The sequence below is a fragment of the Schistocerca cancellata genome, chromosome 2, assembly GCF_023864275.1.
Source record: "Schistocerca cancellata isolate TAMUIC-IGC-003103 chromosome 2, iqSchCanc2.1, whole genome shotgun sequence".
In the NCBI taxonomy this organism is placed as follows: domain Eukaryota; kingdom Metazoa; phylum Arthropoda; class Insecta; order Orthoptera; family Acrididae; genus Schistocerca; species Schistocerca cancellata.
The window spans coordinates 453,397,664-453,413,514 of record NC_064627.1 but is presented as its reverse complement, the minus strand read 5'-3'; positions in this window follow the sequence as shown (position 1 = coordinate 453,413,514).

Sequence of the window (15,851 nt, the reverse complement as noted above, 5' to 3'; positions counted from 1 at the left end):
ACTAAAAAATTGTATATACAATATAAAAGACAAGAGTGCACATACTGTACTTGAGAACAAATCGAAAAAATGTCTTAGGTATTTTTGCAATAAATAAACATAATGGCAAAAATCATATCGACAAGTGACATAACTGTACTCGCACTGGAGTTCAGCGAATCAAAAAAAATGTATAGTCATGAACATAAATAATCTTAGCAAAAAATTATTTTCACTATGTGACAAGAATTAGGATAGGAAAGGGAAGGATTGCATCATGGTTGTAGCACTTTAGATTGCACACAGCTGTTCTGAAAGTCCATATCTTTCCACAGATGTACCACACCAAGTGACACAATTTGCAGTTCTTTTCCCATCAGAATTCATCAGTGTAGCCAAGACACTGAACTCTCGTAGTAATATTTCATGTTCTCATTTTGGCAGTACATTAGGTACACCAAACAGTGGGACCATAATAACGTCTTCATCGCTCATGGTGGTGGACAGCATGTCGTGTCAACACCACGCTTTTACAAGGCACACCAACGTAGAAGTAGTGCAAACCCAAAGGTAGTGCTCCATGATCACTAGGATAGACAGGACAAATGGACATTGCAGTAATTCAGGGTAGTTAGCTCATGAGGTGAAGGACATTAAGTCACATAATATTGACAATTACAGTTTTCATTTGCGGCATTCATAGCCCAGTGTTGAACATTTCTGTACCATGAATGTAGTATTACAGAAAAATGTTCATTAATTGTTTTACATAGAATCAGTAACCTTTTCCTAGTTACAAAGCATTATTAAATAATCGCATTCCTTTCCAGTTACAAAGTATGGCATCGTTAATTAATTATTTGTTATTCCAATAGTAATAATCATTAGCCTTTTCCTATTTACAAAGCATTATGAAGCAATCGCATTCTTTTTCAGTTACAAAGTATGGCATAGTTAATTAATCATTTGTCATTTCAATAGTAATAATCATTAGCTTTCTCCTAATTACAAAGCATTATGAAACAATCGCATTCTTTTCCAGTTACAAAGTATAGCATAGTTAACTAATCATTTGTCATTTCAATATAGTAAGAATAATTAGCCTTTTCCTAATTACAAAACATTATGAAACAATCAAATTCTTTTCCTGTTACAAAGTATTAACATTGAAAACAAGAGCTAATTAATGGCATAATTAATAACCTAATTCATTGATTGTCATTAATTATTGGCACTCAGTGGCCATCAAGTATTGAATAGAATAAAACATTGTTCATCATTCAGTATTATTCAGATCATTAAGAAGTAATAACAATCCATTGAGTCACATTCAGATCATTATCAAGTCATTATTAAAAATCAGCTAATTACAGTAATAGCATTAATAATCATGGGCATTATAAGTAGTCTCATTACAATAAACAGTGGCAGTTATTAGCCAGTTACAAGGCATTATTTTATATATATATATTTTTTTTGTGTCATTACGAAGTCATTACTGAAGTGACATACTATTCAGAGTTGATCAGTATTATTCAGAACTTTCTCAAACTGGTATCACTATTTGGGACTGGTAATACATTTTTTGTTAGCAATGCATTGCGTTTGGTAATTATAAGAGAAAGCAAGAAGAGAAAAAAAAAGAAAAAAATTGGTTCTGGGTTGTCACTGTAAATGAAAAAAAAATGAGTAACGTCATTCGTCATGAGTCAGCTGTAGCAAGGTTATGAAACAAGGCAGTATATGTGATCACATTTATAAATAATAGACACAAATGGGTAAAAAATGTAAGTGCTAGTACAGGTATAATAAGTAATAGGTTTAGTATGTATCATGAAAAACTTCTCCTGGAAAAAATACAAAATGGATTATTGACCTGAAAGAAGAAACGCACACTATGCTGAAAAGTAGTGAACTTCAAATTAACAAGTAGTGAAATGTGTATAGAATGTGTTCCATAGCTGTCCTTTCCAAAACTTTCCGTCATCCTACTATGCAATATAACACCTGCTGTCAAAACAAACTGCAACAAATACTTAAATAACTATGTAGCATAAATACATAACTTCAACATTATCCTCATCTGTAAAGAAAAAGACTTCATTATTCATCACTTCATTATCATAATTCCATCATTATCATCACCTGTAAAGAAAAACTTCATTATCCATAGTAGCACACTCTTCATCATTATTCATCATCACTCATTATCATCTGCAAAAAATCACTTCATTACTCATTACACAACTATTCCTTATCTCTAACATATTTCATCACTAAAACTAAGATGTGTAGTTCTGTCCGACAGCCTGCATCAATCACCTTGTATTCTGAAAGAAAAAATTAGTTAAGACTGCTATTCTACGATGAGTATAGTATATTCTTGTTAATGCTTGTTAATCCTGATCCATTTACTCTTCCTCATAAAGTTATTGCATCTTCTTTCGTCTATTCCGTAGTTGAAATTCCCATTTCTGTTTAATTTATTTCCTTTACACGTTATTTCTTTCTGAAAATGATGAACAGAGATTAACGTCTTGCATTTAAATCATATACCCACTAAATAATTACTGATTAACGGTAATATAATTAAGCATACAGCATAACATGACAGAAAACGTAATATGTCGAAAGCACAGACAGTGTTCAAAGGCAAAAATGTATACGGAATATCACAATGCAGCAGCAAAAAAAAAAAAAATGTAAAAGTCACGATGTTGAGATGTCATAAGGCCAAAAAATGTCAAAGTCGACTGGTGTGTGTTATATCTTAACTATTTCACAGTGCATATAGACAAAACTGGAATACAATCGTACATAAAAAAGTGGAAAATGTGCATGGTCTGATGTGTAACGACAAGAAAAGCGACCTGCTAACCTTACCTTGCCGGGCACTTGCCAAGAAAAATACGACACTCATCAGTAGGTAATCATATAATTGCATAAGTGAATGGCATCATAGCATGTTACATCATAAAGTGATTTCATTCAATGAACGGTTTAATGTTTGAGATACGGTGATTGCCTTTCGATTTTCTGGTTCTCAAAGTTTCGACGTGTACAACATTGTGGTGAGGGATGCTGCGAATCCGATATGGACCTGCGTATAGAAGTTCAAATTTACTGCACTTACCTTTTAATTTACTGGATAAGTAGTGTGTACGTACTAATATTTTCTGTCCAACGTGAAAGTCTCGGCGTGTACAAACCTGTTTTTGCTGTCTTCTCCGGCGCTCTGCGGCACGTTTGATGTTGTTCAGCGCAATGTCAATTATTTCGTGGTGTCGTAAGCGACGAGATGTAGGAAAATGTACAAATTCTTTAATTTTGTTTGGTGGTTCAACATTTTTCAGTATAACAGACGGAGATAGCATAGTGGATTCATTTGGAATGGAATTAATTACATCTTGGAATGAGAGTATGTGTGTATCCCAATCAATATGTCTTTTGTGGCAGTATATTCGGCACAGCTTACCAATTTCTTTCATTAACCGTTCACAAGGATTCGAAGAAGCATGGTACTTGGATATATAGATCGAAGAAATGTTTCTAGCTCGTAACATACGTGTCCATATTGCAGATCGAAACTGAGATCCATTGTCAGAAATTACTCTCATCACATGCCCTACATGAAATAGAAAATGTTTTACAAATGCTTTCGAAACAGTTTTAGCAGTAGCTTTGCGTAACGGAGTGAAAGTAACAAATTTTGAAGTGAGCTCAACAGCGACAAAGATGTAGCAAAAACCTCTGTTAGTTCTCGGAATCGGACCAAAAATATCTACTGCGGCCATGTGTCTTAATTTAACAGGTACAATGGGATATAAAGGAGGAATATGTGAAGTGGTGTCTGATTTAGCTTTCTGGCAAATTTTACATGACGCTAAAACTCGTCGTATACGTTTCTCCATGTTGTTAAAATAACAGTTCTGTCTCAATATAAGAAAACATTTTCGTGCTCCGTAATGTGCGTAACTTAAATGAGTGTACCAAATTAATTTGTTAACCAGTTCGTCAGGGATGCATAATAACCAATTGTTGCTGTCAGGATGAGAGCGGCGAAATAGAATGTTATTGCGTACAGTGTAGTGGTGTCTAATCGTAACATTATTCTTATCTTGCCAAAGGTGTTTAATTTCTTTCCACACATTGTCTTTACTTTGCTCTTTTGCTATGTCCTGTAATGACGATGAGATAAAATTTTCAAATGCTACTTGCTGAATGTACATGACACTGAAATTTGTTTTGCAGAAGTTGGTTGCTACGTCTTGCTGATTGTTGCAAAGAGAACGGGATAATGCGTCTGCTACAACATTTTGTGTACCGGGAATGTGAACTATTGTAAAATTAAATTCCTGTAAATAAAGTTTCCATCTGCTTAACCTGTCGTGAGTGAATTTAGCTGAAAGTAAAAATTGTATCGCTCTGTGGTCTGTGTAAACTGTAGTGTGTCTTCCATAAAGAAAGTGCCTAAATCTCGTGAAAGCCCATACAACACATAATGTTTCCAGTTCTGTAACGGAATAATTTCGTTCAGCAGGTGACAAAATGCGGCTTGCAAATGCGATGTTTTTAATTACTATCGAACCATCTTCTTCAATTTCCTGGAAAATGTGTACGCCTAAAGCGGTGTTAGAACTGTCGGTGGCAATGGAAAAATTTCTGGTAAGATCTGGGTGCGATAATAGTGGAGCATTCAACAAGGCTTCTCTCAGGTTCACAAATTCAGAATGTGCTTGCTTATCCCAAGACCAAATAGTGTTTTTACCTGTTAGTTGGCATAGTCTAGGTGTGTCTAAAGCAGAGTGATGAATAAATTTACGAAAAAAGTTAATTAAGCCCAAAAAACTGCGTAGTTGCTTTTTTGTCGTAGGAACAGTAATGTCACGTAGAGCTTGAAGTTTTTCCGGATCAGGTGCAATGCCTTCCGCTGAAATAACGTGTCCAAGAAATTTTATAGAAGTTTTGCCAAAGTGCGATTTACTAAGATTAACTGTAAGTCCTTGTGCATGAAAAGTTTGTAACAGTTGTTCAAGAATCAGATTGTGATCAGACCAGTTAGCTTCTGCGATAAGAATGTCGTCTACATATGTCGTAATTCTGTCCTTAAGTTCTGTCGGAAGTATTGTGTTCAAACCGCGAATAAAAGCTGCAGAAGAAATAGTTAAGCCGAATGGTAATTTACAAAATTGATAACAGTCGCCGAAACAAAGAAAAGCTGTATATTTTCTGCAATTTGGATGAAGTTGAATTTGCCAAAATCCCGATTTCAAATCTAATGTGGAATAAATGGCAGTACCGTGAAATTTCTGTAGAAGTTCCTCTAGCGTCTGTGGTCGATCTGTTTCATTAATAATAATGTCATTAATGTGACGTGAATCAAGTACAAGGCGAAGTGAGCCATCTTTTTTCTTAACAATATGTAGCGGGTTTATGTACGGACTAACTGCTGGTTCTATAATTCCTTGGTCAAGCATATCCTGCAATTCTTTTTTAACTTGTTCTCTGTGAATATATGGAATGGGATAATGCTTTGCTTTAAATGTATCATGCGGTTTGACTTGAAATTCATACATAAAGCCGGACATAGTACCAGGAACATTGTCGAAAACTGGAGCTTGCTGTAAAAGAATTTCGTGTAAGTGCGTTCGTTCGTCGTCTGTAGTTGCACTGCTTTGTCTAACTTTATCGGAAATCATTTGCATTACGTCGTAGTCAGCTTCGTCTGGAGTATTATCGTTGTGTACGTACGTATTCGTGAACAATGTGGGATTACAGTCTATGTTACGTGTTGCGGAAATGACCTCTGTGCGGTTAATTGTTTGTTCTTCCGCAGATAAAGAGTGCTGAAATTCTAAAGCAAGTTGTACATTTTCATCCTTTAGCATTAAATAAGAATTTTGAAAATCGATAACTGCGTCGTGTTGTACCAGAAAATTCGTACCTAAAATTACGTCTGTTGTCAATAAAGGAACAATCCAAAAATTAGAGTGGAAAGTATGACCTCCAATACAAAATGATAAATGCGTCTGTAATTTAACGTCTACTCCTTTACTCGATACTGCTCCTTTCACTTTTGTTTTGCCTAAAGGTAATGTCGGATAAGTATTCTCTTTGTTGCACTCGTTAAAAGTCTCCTCATTTATTACTGATATAGGTGATCCAGAATCAATTACTGCTGAGAATTTTGATGAACCAATTTTAATTTCGATAACAGGATGTGAAATAGTTTTCTGAACAAATGGTCTTTCCTGCAAGAGAGTGTCTCTGATATCGTCAAAAGTAATTACATTTTCGTGAACAACATTTTGCGTGTCAAACGTAGTGCTTGTGTTATTGGAAGATGCGTCCTGTACAGTATCTAGTCAGATTCTGTCTGACGTGTTATTATTATTAGGAGGATTCTGTGGCATTTCGACGATCTGAACAGTTCTATTACTTCTTCCAGACGTATTACGCTCTGGATGATACCTACTGTCGGGTTCGTTCATGAGAATAGGTTCTCGTGCATAATTTTGTTGTTGGTATGACCGACTGTTATTATATGTACGCTGATAATTGTGTTCATCATTTTTACGTCTGTCGTGATAGTCATTCCTATACGGTGTATTGCGATAGGAATTGAAATACTGTCTTCTTTGTACATAGTTGTTTCCTTGCTGTCGTGTGTTACTATTTGTTGTATCAGGGACTATACGTGCTCGCGGCGGAACATTAAAGCCTGGTTGACCTTGTGCATTACATTGTTGGTTACGTATGCCAACCGGCTGACCTTCATGCTGTTGCGGTGGAAAACCTCTATTGTTACCAACATGTGCTTCCTGTTGCTGAAAATTTTGACGATACTGATAATCTGAATTTTGTCTGTGATTTAATTTCTGGTAGTTATCGTTTCTAAAGCGTCTGTTACTTTTCCTATTGAAATTATGTGTCTGATCATAATTGCAGTACTTTTGTTGACCTTGGTTATTATACGAAAAATTTTTGTTTACAAAAGAGTAATCAGATTGTTGTACTTCTAAAAGCTGCAACAGATCCCTAAATGCTGAAATGTTTTCTTTTTGTTGACCAGTTAAAAGTGACACTCGTAATGACCGTGGTAATTTAGAAATGCATAATTGAATGAGTGCAGATTCACTATAGGGTTCACTTAAGTACTGGTTTTGTTGCACCATATGCTCGAAAAATTGCGTGACGCTGGGAAAATTTGTGTTCTCATAATTTGGTAAGCTAATTAACTGATCTTTAATTCCGCGCTGTGTCGTCTTCGACCAGTACGCTGACAGAAAAGCATTCTGGAATTCTTCTACCGAGTAACATTGCCTCGCGATCGGTCTCATACGAGTTGCCGGCTCGCCTTCCAAAAAACTACAAATAAATTCAAGTTTGTGCGTTACAGGCCAAGTCGGTGGAAGAGCAAAGCTAAATTGTTGAATCCAGTCCAGTGGGTGAATCTGCGTTCTATCGTTTTTAAAAACTTTAAACTTTCTCACTGACAGAAAATGTTTGTAATCGAAATTATCATCTCTGTGTGATGGAACATGTTCAGGATCGTAAGAGAATCTGTTGAACTGTGGTTGTTCGGAATCTAAGTCCCGTACTCTCTGTAGATTACCCAAATTAAACGCGTTGCGTGAGTCTGGCAAATGTTCGAAAAGTGGCGCCTGCTGTGATGTGTTATTAACTGAAATATTTTTAATCTCTGTTACTTCTTGCTGTAAACTCGACAGTTTTCTACGCAACGTGTTGTTAGACGAGTCGATCTCATTAATTGTCTGCTGCAAATTTTGAAATTCAGGTGTTTGGTTAAATGAAATCGGTGAAGTATCGTCTGATTTATTGTCATTAGCACTTTCGATAGCATCAATACGACTGGCCAATTCATCATATTTTTCAGTCAGTATTTTTGCCTGATCATCGGTTTTAGAATCGGACGCATTAATCTGTTTTTGCAACTTACGCGTAGTTTCGCTCAGTTTTTTAACATCAGCTTTGATGACATCGCAATCCTGTGTCAGTTCTAATTGTTCGAATCTGTCTGTTACTGTTTGAATATCTACTGTGTGTGTATCTGTTTTTGATTTAAGATCAGAGATTTCATCCCGTAATTCCGCGTTCAACTGTTCTATGGTATTAATTTTGTCGGACACTGTAGTAATATTATTGTCTACATACGTCTTCGCTTTCGCGAACATTTTACGTTTGTCTTCTTGTCTTTGTGCAGTGATTGTTTCCATGACCTGACGTTTGACTTTATTTTGATCCTGAATAAATTTGCGGAAACGCGTATTACTGTTTTCTATGTGCTGATTAAAGCGCTCGTTAATCTGAGTGTTCTGCTGTTCGAATTTCGCGTCTATCTTTTCATCCATTGTGCGCGAAAGTTCTGCTGTCATTGCTTTAAACTCGTCGCGTAATTGTGTAGCTTTTTCAGAGCATTGTTTAGCGACTCCGCTAATTTCGTCTCTGAGTGTTTCTGTTGCGGCTGTTTGCATTTCCCTTAATTCTTGCGCAACAGACTTAATCTCTTCGCTATTTTTACGTGAACAAGCCTCAATTTCCACGCGCAACTGTTCCTTAGTGTCATGACACTGCGCGGCAACGGCTCTAATTTGTTCACTAAGCTGTCTGGAATTGTCGTCTAATTTTTCATTCTGTTGTCTGACCTGTTCACTAAGTTGTTTGAAATTTTCATCAATTTTATTAAATTTTTTGTCCTGTTTTTCATTCTGTTGTTTAAATTCTTCCCTAAATTGTTTGTTATCTTCGCTATTTTTGTCTAATTTTTCATTAAACTGCTTAGTCATTTGTAGCAACAATGCCATAATTGGATTCGACCCAAAGTCAGCATTTCTATTCTCTCCACTGTTTAGTGGTGTACCTGCAATTGTCTCGTTTTGCGTGACCATTTGGTCATTCTGTAATTTACAAAAAGGATTATCATTCGGATGTACACTGTCGGACACTATTTCGGAATTAAATAAATCCGTCGTACTTTCACTACACTGACCATTTTCATTAGACAAATTTGTCTGCACGTTACTTGAATTTTCCAAATCGGGTGCGTTAAGCTGGGCAGCGCTCATTACTATAGACCGCTCCGCGTCATCAATTGTCGTCAAATTCACAGAGGAGACAATTGAGTTGGGTTGTTCATCATTAAGAAAAAAGTCATCATTAATGGTTGGAGTGCACTGATTGTTAGTGAACGCAGGATTGTCATCATTACACTGCGTGTCACAATTACTTTCGGTTAAGTTGTTTGAGTCAGTAATTTCGTTCACAATACCTCGCGATACACTATTCACAGTCTTTCGCGGCATTTTTACAATAGTCACAAATATTCACAAAACAAATAAGAACAAATGCAAAAACAACACACAAATACAACAGAGCAACGAATTGCCGTTGACCTGTAGAAAGAAAGTCACAAGATTAGTAAAAGCGTAGCGCCAAATCCTAATTATATCTAAGCAAATAAGAGCAGATATCTGACTGTTTTTCGGAAGACTCCCAACGAAATACGATCCTGGACTGGGTGTCGCCAAGTGTAACCTCCCCACAAAATTTCGTAAGACAATTATATAGAAATGGGAGCCAAGTGAAACGTTCCCTCAAAAATGTGTTGATCTGACAATATTTTGAATGTTAACAAGAATACAACCTAACGTAACCTCCCAGCAAATAAATTCAATGACAATGACCATTAAACAAAATTCGCAATCTGACTCTGGTGTAAGCTTCCGCAAAATAATGAAAAACAATTCAGTACTAATGAAACTTCAGTGATAATGATAATTCAATTAAACCGAAATATCGGTCTTTGGCCCTGTGCATAAATCAGAATTAAATTCTTACCTCATTGTAACTGCTAACCAGATTTCTGCTCTTATTGTTCCGCACTGCTTGGAGGAACTGCATTGCAAATAATAATATTCCTGAAATTTGTCTTTAAGGGAAGTGGAATGAATTTTTTTTGTAAAATGTTTTGAAATCAAAATTATTATTGGCGCGCTTGTTGGAAATTAATTACAATAAATAAACTTTACATTATCTGATGATTACCTTAATTAGCAATGTACCTCATTCAGCATCTTGACCAGTGTTGCCGACAGACCACATCACACAACCGCACTGGGCTGCTACTACTGACCGACCGCTCTGCATGACGACTACTCCATAACTCCTCTCAACGACAACTAACTGAGTACTGCTCTCAACTAGACAGAGCTGCAGACTCGCAACGACTGACTGACAGACTGAGAACCGCTCGCAACACTCGCGCGGTCAAGCGCATACTCTCTGGTCACAGATGCTACAATGCCTCGCCATCGCTGCTATGTTACATACGTGTTTCAACTTTCATCCACACAACGTATGTTGCTGAAAATTTGGGGTGTCTCATGATTAACAGCAAAAATTGAAATGCCTGAAACTGTCCGATAATAGAAGCAAAAACGTTCGGGTGACGAGTCCGCAAACAAAGTTTCCAATGTAATGTGGGAGTAGTACACTGAATTCGGAAGTAAAATTTTACCAGCCAACACCCATATAGCTAATTAACTCTGAGATGGTGCAACGTATTGAATTTTTTTCTTAACAGTTATTTCTCAGCACAACCAATTCTACAACACCCTTACAAGTTTCTCAGACTATTTGTGACCACCCTGTATAATGTTTCATTGAGTTCAGGTCAGGAGGGGACTTTGGTGAGTTCGTTGTCATGCTCCTGAAACGGGTGTAACCTTGAGACACAGCCAGTTATCCCGCTGAGGGATGCTACCTTCGTCAGGAAAGACATCAAACATGGAGTGATGCAGATAATACGCAATAATGTTAAGTTAGTCCACAACTGTCACGGTGCTTCTATTGCTGCCACCAGTCCCATGAAAGGCCAGGTGAATGTCGACCATAAGATATTGTTGCCTCCATTGGCCTTTGTCCGTGGTGCGGTGCATCTTCCGAGCAGCCTTCAGCCTGGATAAGAGAGTAACTGGAAACGACCATCGATCCAGTGCAATAAGAAACTTGATTCACCCGTCCAAGCGACGTGTTTCCGTTGATCAGCTGTCCAATCTCAATTACCCTGTCCCCTTTGCAGTGGTAAATAACAATGTTGTAAGAAAATGAAATATCTACAGCCGACCTTATGATTTTATTTATTGTGTAACTACCAGTTTCCGCGCTTCAATGCGCCGTCCTCAGGCCTTAGTTGAAGCTGAAGGAGTTATGGTTGGAGTGCTGACATCTCAGTTACAGATAGTCTGCGTAAACCAATTATATTGGCCACTGATGCAGCGTGCATACGGATCGTGATAACCCATTCAGCATCAACTAAGAAGATGGCGCACTGGTAGTTACACGGCAAAGAAGATCATAATGACGGCTATAGACGTTTCATTGTCTTACTATATTGAACGGCCGTGGTCCCCAAGACCTCCAGTCAAAATGATGGACATACAAAAACTAAACAAGAATGTGGTTGGGTCAACAGGGGAGCACATAGGGAGCGTGTGCTGCAAAGCTCCATGTTCAACAATGTACGCTGAATGCTGTGCTCCGAAACAACTGTGCCTGCACCAGCGTATCTTCGCCTATCCTGCTTTACGGAGTTGTCAAGCCCCGAACTCCATGTTCTGTCGCGAGACGTGGATATCCAGCTTTGTAGTCTACTCGTGGTTTCACTGTCCTTCAACCACTTTTCATAGATGCTTACGATAGTAAGAATAGCTGACAAGCTTAGATGTTTCCAAGATGTTCGTTTGGATGTGCCGGACTATAACGCTCTGGACTTTGTCAAACTAGCTTATGTCAGAGGATATCCCTATTTGCGGTCCTATCTTCGCTACAATGTCTCCCCACTCATCTCCGTTCCTTTTATATGCTTATGTGTACTTTCTTTGCAGTGTCACGTGCCCTGACGCCACCAGGCAGCATTCAATCTCGCAGCGGTCATAATGGTATGAGTCATCACTGTATGTTCCAAACTGCGTTCAGAATTTCATTGCTATTCCATTTCGGTTTCAGTCGGCTTTTTGTTTTTATTACTGTGCTATCATTGTTACCTTTAACAAGAAAGAGTAACTAAGCTTAACATGGGTAACCTTGTTTTTTACAATTAATACATTAACACCATCTCTTTCTTACTTGCTAGGACGAAAGTGGTTCTCCGAGAGTAGCGTGCTTGATCTTCCTAAGCACCAAATATGGTTCAAAGATAAATAAATGCAAAAAAGGTGTGATAAAGTGAGGCAGAAAGTAGAATTCCTGTCTGTTAAAAATCTGAACTGTTTACGGAAAAATTTAACATCGGAAATGATTTCCTCTCCAGGAAATGAGATTTCGTAACATCGCAAGATACCCTAAATAGTCTGCCGATGGAAAGAGACGATCCTACAAGGAAAAAGATCCACTGATTAAAATAATAATGTACGACTGTATAAAAATTTTTCAAATATTTACATCAGGTTCAAATGGAACATGGGAAATTTGTATTAGAAATTTCGACATTCGTTACAGAAGGATGATAAAAATTAAGTAGACACGTAAAATGCTAAATGAAAAAGTACCTGAAGGTGTAATGAGAAGAGAACCATAACAAAGAGAAGAGACAAATCGACACTACGTGCGATATGCAGCAATTAATAGCTTGGCGCTGAAAGTACAGTAGGAAAGAAAACGTATTGGGCGGGTAAAGACTACACTTTGCAACAGAGAGTCCAAGGAATGCTTGGTGGGTTAATTATTTAACATGAAACAATGAAGAGGCCACTCATCACAGGAAGAGACGGAGGGTGGCCTTAACCTTTTCTCAATAATAGTGATATGAATAAATAAATAAATAAATAAGTAAATAGAAAAAGATGAATGTTAACAACTGGTACACTGAACCTGTCATCGATTCATTCTCAGATATGGGTAAAGAACACGTTCTCCTATGTTTCTGTACTACTAGAAAAGCCACAAAAGCTTGTTTGACAGACTACTATAGAAAATTTCTTTCATTTTCGTTTTTTTTACGTTTTAAGCAACTGCAACATATTCTTTTACTAAATACTGCCCTTTATTTCGTGTAAAATATTTCCTAAAATGTACAACTCAATTCCGTAATTAGTTTCAACTCTTTATAATAAATTCTCACATTAACGAAAATTGTTGTAACAAGATTGTGTAAACTCTTCAGTTTTTGATGAGAGATCCATCTCATTTTTACTGTACCCAAAAAACGCGAACTAATCAGGAGAAAAACCTGAATCTTACTGCTATATTCTCGTTAGAAGAGGTCAACAAGGAAAGCTCAAACAGAATTGGGAAAAATGTAACGTAAACGACTGTCAATGTCTAGACTTTACGTTGCTATTCCTTCCATAGTTAAAAGTAAGGAAAACTGCCAAAAACATTCGTATACGTGTGTGATGTTGCCAAACACCAAGTTTGTCTTAGTTACAAACATAACAGGAACTACAGTGGTGTGGAGAGCATCAAAAAAGATGTTAACAATCAAGGTGTAGTAAGCTGCAACTTTTCCTTTGCTCGTATGTGGGCTCCAGGGGCTTTTTCTACATTGTAACCTAAGGTGTTACTGTTGCTTGCATGTCAAAATTACCGAGTTGAATTGTAGGTCCATTATGAATGGAATAGGTTCTCACGGTGGAAGAAGAGAAAGATGAACCGAACTCATACGAGTGTAGTATAAAGTACCGTGCTGTAGTCTTCATCCCAACTTCCAATTAGATGGAAAGTTCTAGTTTACAGAGCAACTGGCTGAAGAGAAGAACTGATTGAAATTAGGGTGCAGCAGGCGAAGAAATTACACGTGTGGATCTCGAAAGTATATTAAACGGAATCACGCAAAGGAAAAAAATTCCGAAAAGTGGAATCTGTATAATATCTAACTACACACTAACGTTACAATTAAGGGAAAATCGTCATTGTGTAAAGCAATATGTCTCCTGATTTTTCAAGGAAACATTCTTCTTTTTTGACTTTAGTATAGTAAACTCAATACAATCATTTGAGCCCTATACCAAAACTCTAGAAGCCTCTTTGGCGTCTTGTTACCCTGTCTCTTGACTGCTGTAGTGTTTCAATGATCTAACATTATCACATTTTCACGTATTTAATCAATTATCTAATATATTTTCAAAAATTCCTCAAGGTCATTTGGTGAAAATGGTGATTAACCTGGCCTGGTCTTGTTTTCAACATTCAGAAGAATAATTTGATCACTGTACTGCTCATAGTAACACACTATGCTACATCTCTTCCTAGTCATAAAGATTTCAGCACCTGTTGTACCCTTATCTGATGCTGTTATCATCTGACGATAAATGTCCTCCCCATTCCAATGTCACCAATTTCCACTGCAGTGAAGTACGGTATTTTCATCGCATTGTCAGTTTCCATACATTCTTTCTTCTTAAAGGACACACTCCCATTTGTAGAATGATAAAGAAACTCAGTGATTTGCCTACTGTGCTGTGAATCTGTATGCACACTCCACAGTTTCTTTTTACAAGGCCTTCTGCTGGATGCCTTCGAATACCTTAGATCATGGTTTTTCTCCAAACCGGAACTCCTTAGGCTAACAGTCGCGAAAGAATCGATCGAGGATACGTGTCGTGCAACAAGTGTAAGATGACTTTAAGATTTTCGACTTAAGAGACTGTGTTTATCAGAGTGTATGCTACAAATAGTGGCCTTTTTATATTAGTTTGCATTTTTAAGCTCTATCTGTATGCTGCCAAATCAGGAGACCACCCTTGAAAACTCCCTTTCTTCTAACTTACGTACGTCCAACATGTATTGTAAATATAGAGGGAAAACTCTTGAAGGTTCGGATAAGGAAACAAGGTATATTGTTCATTACACTGACGTAGAAATCTTTGTTGTTCAATTGACGTTTACCCATATCTATAAAACAAAAGAACTCCTTGACAACAGCACAGACTTGAGTTTTGCAGGTGCAAAGTTTAAAACACGACAGCGAGAGAAAATATAACAATTATGGTTCTACTGCTAATACTGACACTGCTTGATCTATAACTAAAAAAACCTTATCTTCAATTGCAGATTTCCGCTTTGAGTGAAACATCACTTTTGTATGTACACAGATGTTGCTTTTATGTTGTTAGATTTCCGCACTTAAGTTGGTAACTGCAAAGTGTTACGTTAGTTTATTTGTATGTCTTGCCTTCGTTCCTTGAATTGCTTTGCTTTTCAGTAAACCAATTACAATTTTCACGAAGTTCTTGAGTAATTTTGTGCTACTAGTACGAAAGCACATTAACGTGTGGCGTGCCGGTACAAAGTTTATCCGGCCTCTCTCTTGAATGCTCGGCATTTAACAGCCGCTTGGGTGAGTCGTTAAACACCAGTTTATTTTCTTCCTGTTTTCTTTTTAATCTGTTGGACTAAGAGAGGCGGGTCATATGGCACAGACACCAACGAAAAATATAAATATACCATCTTGTTCCTGTTTCCTTCACAGTGCTACAAGAATGATGTTCAGTGACCTGGGGAATGAAGAGATTGAAAGTTCGTTCTTTCACAAAAATATTTATGGGAAACACACATAGAAGGTGTAAACATTTGAAACCCTGTGCGCAGAATCAATCTCAATTGGTCAGTATCGGAAGATGTTGTAGTAGACATTACTTAGCTTCAAGAATGAATTAAATATGACATAGAAACACTACGCAAGTCATCGTTAAAGGCAATTCTTCACACACGAATATGTTCAAGTCTACATAAAAAAAAATACGTGATAGCTCCCATGAAATGGAATATTGGACGATTTTACAGGTTGTTGTTTATGTTGTAGTCTTCATTCCGAATACTAGTTTGATGCAGCTTTCATGCTAGTATACCTT